A 9,539-nucleotide genomic window follows, 5' to 3' on the forward strand; every position below is an offset into this window, starting at 1 on the left:
ATCCTTTCCATGGATGCACAGAATTCCAGTGGCCTTTGCTGGATTAAATGGGATAGTCATTTTTTTCCTGTGCTAGTTAGGCTTAAATAGCACAAGTTTCAGTCCAAAACTGATTATGAGGTTTTCTCTATTCACCATTTGCTATCCTACTTCCTTCCCTCCTATATCCAACCCACAAATCTTACCACTAAGATGGGCAATATAAATACACATTGCAGCAGGCAGAAATAGAGAAAAACAGCTGACAAGAGAAAATGTATTTGTCCCCAACACTAGGACTGAATTGATTTTGACTGCTACTGGAACAGTAGGATAACCTGACTGTCACATGGAGGAATATTTGAATAAAGAGAGGGCAACTTGCTACTGGTTGCACAAGCACAATAGATAGAAAAAGAAAAAGCAAGATGCCTGGGCTGCTTTTATGCAATAGTTGCCTCTGACTTCTCCACTTCAGTCTCATGGAATAGAGAGAACAGAAGAAAAGCTGTATTCTTGTGCACTTACTTTTTAACAGGAAAACAAGGCCAAATCAGTACTTGAAATTTTACCAACGAAATCATCTCCTGGGAGGGAGACAAAAAAGAGGAGGGACAAAGAGGTGAGGAGAAAGAAGGCAATAGCAGAGAGACCCTTGAAGGATTCTCCTTGAGACCAACAGTAATAATGAAAAAAGAGAGCAGTAGTTTCTTGCATCTTGTTCACTCTCTCACAAAGATCTGTCTGGTCTTTAACATACCCCAGATTTTCTTGTCTCTTTGCATTTGCTTTTGCCGTTTGCTCTGCATACATTATTTTCCTTCTCCCCACTGTCTGTATAAATTCTTTCTGTCCTCACTGCATATTTTCTATTTTTATAATCAGTTGGCATATTTTTTCCTGCTTTATCATCATTCCTTCTTGTATTTCAGATTGTCCTTTTGGAATCATATTCCATTTTCCTGAAGTACATCCTTTACAAGTTGTATTATGGCAGTTTTCTTTATATAAACTTTCTCATTTTTTATCTGTAAATGCCTTTATTTTACATTTCTTTTTAAAAGTTAGTTTAGCTGGGTACACAATTCTAGGTTCAAAGTTTTTTTTTATCTCAACACTTTGAAGATATTATTTTACTGTCTTTTGGCTTCCAATGTTGATATTGGGAAGTTGCTCTGTAATTCTAATTATTATTCCTTAGAGTAAACTGTCCTTTTCATTTCTGGAATTTTTCCCCCCTCTGATATATGAAACTGATTTTTTTCCTTCACTTTAAGCCAGTAATGAAATTTCAAATGATTTTGTGGAGTGGAAGCAGGAGTAAGGCTGTGTTAAGAATGGAGTTGTGGCTCAGTCACTGGGACGAGTTGCAGTTAGGTCAGGACTCACTGGGTCAGGCAGGCAGGTAATGTTTCAAGAGCAACAGAGCTGATACAATGCCCTCTGAGCCTCCACCTTGTGCAGTTCAATGTCGGTTGCCCAGTTCAGCTGCATTGGAGTCACTTTTGGCAGTGACAATGGATGCCTTGTTCTGTTGCTCAGCTTTTTCCATCACAAATCTGGCCTTCTCTGCTTCCTGCTGAGCCACCTGTTTGGCTTCTACTGCTTCTGCAAAGTCCCTCCCAAAGCTGAGATGTGTCAAGGACATATTGGACAGGTCATTACTCATCAGTCTGGAGACTGGCTCTCTTTCGGTGGTATTTTTTTTTCTTTTTTTACACCAAAATAAGCCACTTTCTTGTCTCTGCATAGCAGTGGATGGCAGCCCTCATTTGTCATGTTTCTGGTAAAGACATGGGACACCTGGCTGGAAACTGGCTGGAAAAGGATGTGAAGCAAGATATTAACTTGGAAATCTTTGTCTCCAGTGATGTCTGGCACATTGTGTGATCTACAGTGGCAGTCAAAGATACTGGTTTTTGTACCCAAGAGATAAGAAAATGCCTACGCCAATGTCCTGGACTTTACTGCAAAGATGACAGTTCTGTGGCCAGCATTCAGGTTATACAAGCAAAGTTTATACCATTTTTGCCAAATAAGGCCTGGCTGAACTTCCCAGTGGACTCAAGCACTTTGGCAGCCATGTTTCCTTTTGGTGGGCCTCACTTCTTAACCCTTTCATACTGCCCTCCATTATGACTTCTATGTGAACTCCCCAGCCCCACTCACTCTCTGGAGTTTTAAGGATGTTCTCTTTGTCTTTGATGTTCTGAATGAATTTTTTTTAAAATATTAATTTACTAAGGATATGTTGTTCTTCCTGGATCTGAAAATCCATATTTTTCATAAGTTTGTGGAAATTTGCAGCCAGTATCACTTTAAGTATTACTTCTTTTCCATTCCCTCCACTCTTTCTTTCTGGTATTCTGAGCAGCTGTATATTAGACCTTCCAAATCTCTTAATACCTGATTTATGTTTTCTATTCCTCTGTATCTTGGTGCTGAATTCTGAGTAATTAGTTCTGTCTCTAGTTTTGTCCAATGTGCTAATTAACTCATTAACATTTGTATATCAACAGTGATAATTTTCATTTCTTTTGTTCCATTTGTTTTTTCACAAATCCATCTTTTTATTCCCCAACATCTCTCATGGATTAGATAATCCCTATTATTGCATAGCTGTTCTATATTCTATATCTGAGAGATTTCATGTCTGTAATCCATGTGGTTCTAAAGTCAATGTGTGTTATTTCTGCTAACTCTAAGTCATAGTGGTTTGCATTCTGCCTTTAATGACCTTTGATTTTGAACTCATTTGTTTGTCATAATAGGTGGAACATCTGAGGACTTAGATTAGGAATTGGAAAAATTTTCCTGCAGAGAAGATTTGCCTTTGCTTTTGCCAGTAATTAGGGGGTGTCTCTAATCTGAGCCAGTGACCCCGCCACCACCCCTTGCACCCTCCTTGAGCTGCCATGAGGACCCCTGCTCATGGTGGAGAATAGCCTTCCCTTCCCTACCTCCAGGCTGACTTAAACCTCAGTATCTTGGCAGCACTTTTGCTACCACCACTCACCTCTGATAGACTGGACTCCATCTCTCTCTCTCTCATTCGCTCTTTCTTTTTTCCTTGCCTCTTATCTCTTTCCTTTTGTGAGACCGGTGGTATTTTAAATAACGTGTCCTAACAGGCTTTGCTGATCTGTTGCAGGAAGCCTTGGAGCACACAGGAAGGCTTTGCAAGAAGAGGAAGATGTTTGCCTTGCCCCCCATCCCCTGCTTTTCTCATTTCTGACAAGACACACACAGGGCATTACCTGTAGGCATTCAAGCCGCCTCAGTGCCTGGTCAGGGCAGAAAAATCAGCAGCAGCTCAGCGTCCCATCTAGTGGGGCTCTTTAAGATGTGCTGCTACCTGGAAATGGGTGTCTGATGTGATTGGGCTGAGTTGGATGCTGTGACATCTCTGAGGCATAGCCCTTTGGACTCCCCAGATTGTTTCAGGCTCCAGAATAGGACTCTTGCCTTGAACCTTCCACCCACTAATGCAGAATGTCTATTACCCTGCATAATGCCCCATAACCTCTCCAGAACTCGGACGTTGGCCCCAAACCCTGACATCCCTCCCCTGGTGGATGGGATTCTGACTTCAGTAACCCTCAGTTATTCTCTGGGAGTGAATGAATCTCTTGGAATCATAATGCAGCTTATGTTTCTCATCATTCTTACTTGACCTTGGAGTGTGCATTTCTGGACCCACCCAAGAGGTAGGAATTCCTGTATCAATAGTAATCTAAAGTACAGCTAAGTTTGCTTCATGCATAGACAATGTCCAAGACTTCCCAGGTGTCCTTAACAGCTCAGCCTCTGAAGGAAGACAATTTCCTCAGTCTTACCCCAGGTCTGGTTCATGTCTCCAGGCTTCTGCTCTTCCCCCTACTTCAACCCCAGCTCACAAGTCTCCCCTCAAACACCACCTCCTTCATGAAGGCATCTCTGACCTTTCTATTCCTCCCTACTAGCTGGCTTTGTCCCCTTCTTATGACCCTTGTTACCCACAGGTCCCCTTGTTATCATTATAGGTATATCGTACTTGTACTATAAACTTGTACTTAACTCTCTTATTAAACTGCAAAGGTCTTGTGTGAGCTGCTTCACTTTTCCTTGTAACTCGTGAGGCTTGTGATCAATAAATGGAATTGAATGAAAAGAAAATAGTATTTTTACTACCATTGTCATTTTTATAATTGTGAACCTCACCCCCAGCCCTCAGACAGGACAGGTCTTCATAGTTCAATGAACACAAATGCAATTTCTAAGCCTTCCTGGAAAGCGAGATCCTTCAAGGTAGCAAGGGGACCAGATAATCCTAGGTTAGCAGAAAATTGAGAGGGAAATGGGCCCTGGGATTTGGAGACTTTGAGAATTCAGAGAGAAAGTCTTGTGTTTCTGGTGTCAGAGAAAACTGGCTGTGCTGGAGCAGACACCAACACCATACTAAATGACAGTAATAAAGCAAGGGGCAGACACTTGGGCTTTGACACCTGTAACTAAAAGGTGTTCTCTCAGTTCAGCCAAGGAATTGTGTTATCAGTGCCTTTATTATTAAGCAGCTGGTGCCTTAGAAATGCCCCAAGCATTTACTTCCTTTCTGTTCTTCTAGAAGGGATATTTACTATTGCTGTCTCTTCCCATTTGTCTGCTGGAATTATTATCCTACGTAACTCTGTATCCCTGGAGTAAACTGATCCTTGGAGGGGTCTAAAATATGCCAGATCTCAGCAAGAGAAATAGATTCCCAGTAGTACTTGGCACTCCAGTGAGATTAGAAGTTAGTCTCTTGGCCTTAGCTATGTGGACGTTTCTATAATCTTTGAACTTCATGAAAGTTTTTTCATTCCCCCCTTTTAGAAGGCTCTTATCTCTCTTTCCCAGGCATATTAAGAAGAAAAGGAACACCCCACAATCCTCTGGGAAGCCCGCTTTTCTCACTTTAGTGAGTGGCTCTACTGCCTATGGGCCTAGTGATAACTAGATTTTCTGTGTCCAGTTAATACAAGAGCCACAAACATCCCTGCTGATTTTGTGGACAGTACAGGAAAAAGACAAACAAATAAAAAAATATGAGCAAACTGTACACAGGCTAGGAAGGAGTAAGCTCCCCGAATCTGTGGCTTAGAAGCCAAGGGAATGAGGAAGAAACCCAATTAGGCAGGAAGCCGGTGAAATAGGCCAGAGACTCATAAATCCTCACCCAGTGCTGGAGTCTCCACTGCAATAGCCATTACACACTGAGGGAACAGTTAACCTTATCCCCTTCCCGCCAGCCCCCGCCACCCTGGCCAGAGCTGGTTGGAGGCTAGCTGCAATGCCTGCATGTTGTGTCTGCTCAGGGCTGCCTGAGAAGGCAGTTCACAAACATGGGAGCCAAATGAGATCTGCTGCTGGGATGACCATCAGGAAGACACTGTGCCAGGAGGGACTGTGCAGATCATAATCCCTGAAGTGAGGTGCATGGATGGTATCACTAGAGAGCAGAAGGCCCAGGACAAATCTCTAATAGTCTCCTTCAGAAATCTGCCCCAGGGATTTTCAGGCCCATTTAAACAAAAAACAAAAACATTGTTAAAGTATGTTTGCTTAAAAACTGAATGCGTTATCTAACTCTCCAAAATATATCCTGAATCAGACTCATTATGCCTCTCCACCTGTGACCACCCCTGTTCAAGGCACCAGCTTCTCTTGCCTGAACAAAAGCACTGGATTTTTACTGCTTTCCCCATTTCTGCTCTTGCCCTACTTCCATTCTGCTCTCTGCAAAGCAGGCAGAGCTATCGTCTTAAAAACTGCTTTGAATCACATCATTCCCCTACTTAAATTCCTCAGTTGCTTCGCCTTTCACTGCGGACAAAATCCAAACCCTTGACCACGGTCTACAGAGCTTTGCTCACTTTCCCAGCTCGTCTCCGCAGCTTTCCCTCTCCTCACTATAGGTCATACACTGGGGGCCTTCTTTTGATGTGTGAAACATACCAAGCTTGCTCAAATACCTGGAACTTTGGATAAACTATTTTCTCTTCCTGGAACAATTTTCCCTGAGACCTTCCATATGGCTGGCTCCTTCTCATTACCTGGTCTCAGATCAAATATTTTTAGAGAACCTTCCTCATCATCCCAGCTAAAGGAGCCCCTCACTCATAATCATTCTCCTGTCTATTGCTGTGCTTTCTTTTCTTCATAGCACTTATCCTCATCTGAACTTTGTTTACAGGCTTGTTCTCTCTTCTCACTAGACTCAGTGAGCGATGAGATTTTTATTTGTCTTTCTAACTAATGTATCCCCGACACCTAGAGCAATTCCGGGCACATATCAATTTCTCAATTAATAGTTGTTGAATGAATAGAAGGATTTAGTAAGCGTAGTTTGACTTCCACAGTAAGCCTTTCCAAATTTATGGTTCCTAGTTTAGTTATGCATCTAATCATTTTTCTAGTGCTTTGCTAGAGGTTCTTAATTCTCTTCTTTTCTGGAAACTATAATAGAGCTCAAGGCTTTGGTCCTGCAATTCTCCATGATTTCTCAAAATTACTGACTGTGGTCTGAGATTGCATTTTGTATGTTATTTCCCCACTTCGAGATGCAGTTGTCTGAGCCTGGACACTTGGATTGATTTAGGGTGACTAGAGGCTCTCCTTAGTGTTTCTTCACGGAATTGGAATTTCACTTCCTGGTTCTAATCGTGCCTGTAGTATCACTTTCAGGACTTGCAGAAGAGGCTCTTCTCGTGATGGTTTGACTTTTCAGTGACCTCCCAGTTCCCTTCAGACTTCCAAGCTGCTATATATAGTGGTTAAGTATCCAGGAACTGGATTTTGGTGGCCCAGGTTTGCATCCCAGCTCTCCCACTTGCTGGTTATGTTTTGGGCCTCAGTTTTCTCATCTACAGATGACCCTGACTTTATAACCTTCCCAGTACCCAATTCCTCTGGGGCAGAACCCCTATTTGTTCACACCAGCCCTTTCCAGGGAGTGGACTCCAGAAGCAGGGCACCCCTCCAGCCCTCCCTGTTGCTCACTGCACATCCCCACATGGTCTGTACCACTGTGTCCACCCTTCAGGGCATCTCTTGCTTGGGGACCTCCCTGCTTGGACCACTGCCCAGAGCCTGTCACTGTCCTCTCTGGAGGATATGTGTCATCTGCTTGGAGGGGCTCTTTCTCATCATCTCCTGCCATGTCTGTCCCCAAGCACAGGTGCCATCTATGGCAGCAGACTTAATTGTGGGTCCTAGACCCTTTCTTGGGGGATATACTGCAAACAGACTCCAGTTCTGATAGCGCCTCATGTTAGGTGAAGCATCTGTTGACAGGGAATGAGCAATGGGACTTTGACAAAGAATAGCACATTTCATCATCAGTCATCGCTACTAAAAAGGCTTTATTGATTGCCTGTTGGCATGTGGTGCTATACTTCTTACTGTACGAAGCCATTGAATCAAGGCTCAGCACCCACTCTCAAGATGTATAGTACAATCCAAGCCTATTGGTTTCTGATTCTACTTTTTCCTCATATGCTCCAGAACTTGTCTTATTTCTTTCAGGCAAGGAGAAATTAAAGCCAGGTATAGCCCTTTTAAAACTGCCTGTCAAGGATGGAGCTTGACATGGTTGAGGAGTCTCATAAATTTTTCTGAGTGAGACACTTCACATTGCAAAGCTTATTAACATTATTTCTGATCAGCTAATGGCTTGGAACCTGGAAGGGTTCATTATTCTTTTTCTCTGAATTGCTCAAAAGAGGAAAGGAAAGTCATAAGGCATATAGGGACCTAACCCTAAAATTTCTAGCAAAGGAGGCTCAATTGAGTATCCATGAGCTTGGACATGATACTCCAGAGAACCCCGAGTTTGAGCCTTTGCTGCTTTGAGGTGGAAGGGAAGTGCCAGGGTCACCTCTCCAGGGTCAGATACTTTGACCAGCAGCCTGCACAAGTGCCCACAATGTCAGGCCAATGGGTGGAATCCTGGAGAATGGAAATTCTGGGAATTTGAGACATTGGGGGATGTCATAAGACAGAAGTCCAGGGGATGGAAAGCAACGTTGGCTTTTTTTGCCATTCTCTCCTTGGAAAAGTGCCCCTTGGAGGAATCTTTCAATTTCATCTTTCAATTTCATACAATATGGGAGGAATCTCATAGGGTCCACCTAATCCAACCCTCTTATTTTACAGATGAGAGAAAGTGAGGCCTAAAGAAGGGAAGTAATTTTCCCAAGGTTACAAGTCAACTTTGGACTAGAGTTTGGGCCTCCCAAGCTCTTGGCTTGTGTTTATCCACCACCTCAGGCTGCCAGTCTTTTCCATACCCCACCCATATCCTTTTTTTTTTTTTTTAATTAAATTTCAAATTTTATTGAAATATATTCACATACCATGCAATCATCCGTGGTCTACAATCAACTGTTCATAGTTCTATCATGTAGTTAAGCATTCATCACCACAATCTATTTATGAACATTTTGCTTACATCAGAAAGAATCAGAATAAGAATAAAAAATAAAAGTAAAAAAGAACACCCAAATCATCCCCTCCATCACACCCTATTTTTCATTTAGTTTTTGTCTCCATTTTTCTACTCCTCCATCCATACACTGGATAAGGAGAGTGTGATTCACAAGGTTTTCACAATCACATGGTCACCCTTGTACTCTACATTGTTATACAGTCATCTTCAGGAGTCCAGACTACTGGGTTGGAGTTTGATAGTTTGAGGTATTTACTTCTAGCTATTCCAATACATTAAAACTTAAGAGGTACTATCTATGTAGTGCGTAAGAATGTCCACCAGAGTGACCTCTCGACTCCATTTGAAATCTCTCAGCCATTAAAGCTTTATTTCGTTTCATTTTGCAACCCCCTTTTGTTCAAGAAGATGTTCTCAATTCCGCGATGCCAGATCCAGATTCATCCCCGCCACCCATATCCTTTTGCCTCTATTTCTTTAGCAATGTGCCACGAGACCCAGTAGGGAAAGAGAGGGCAAAAGAACCATTCTGTAACTCCCTGAGGTCAGACGTGCCCTCGGAAGAAAGAAAGGTCTGGATCCGCTCACCCCTCTGTGTGGCCGGGCTCCTGGCAGAGCCTCGTTTCAAAGCCCACAGGAGAGCTGCAGGGTTGGGCAATGCCCATAATCTGGGAAAGTGCTCCTGATTGGATTAACAGGCATGGTCCATGGGACTGAATCCCATTTGATGTGGGAGCTTCATCCCTTGCTTGAAAGCAGGCCTTTTGAAGCACAAATAAGCCGGTGATACCGGCCAGATGGGCGCTCCCAGGAGAAGGGGGAGGGGACGAGAAGTCCCTTCCTTGGCAAGAGGGACAGAGCAGGCGCTGCTGCCCGTCCCCCAGCCAATCTGGGTTCCCTTGGTGCTGGGCTGACAAGGGGCAGCTGGTGAGGCTGGCAGTGAGATGGGCAGGAGGAATTGGTCAAGTGCCCATGGGCGAAGCCAGCTTAGGGGAAGGGCCCTCGGATGGAGGCGTGTACCCCAGAATCTCCCTTATCTATTCTGGTAGGCTGGAGTTCAGAGGACCCCAGCAGAGCAGTCAGCAATATCCTGGGT

The 9,539-nt window shown here is 43.5% G+C and overlaps 1 pseudogene; it reads right to left on the reverse strand.

Moving 5' to 3' along the window:
- Nucleotides 1-1,444: 1,444 nt before the first annotated feature.
- Nucleotides 1,445-9,108, reverse strand: LOC119537318 (annotated as a pseudogene).
- Between the last annotated feature and the right edge of the window lie 431 nt (nucleotides 9,109-9,539).

Source organism: Choloepus didactylus, chromosome 6 (genome assembly GCF_015220235.1).
Source record: "Choloepus didactylus isolate mChoDid1 chromosome 6, mChoDid1.pri, whole genome shotgun sequence".
NCBI lineage: Eukaryota > Metazoa > Chordata > Mammalia > Pilosa > Megalonychidae > Choloepus > Choloepus didactylus.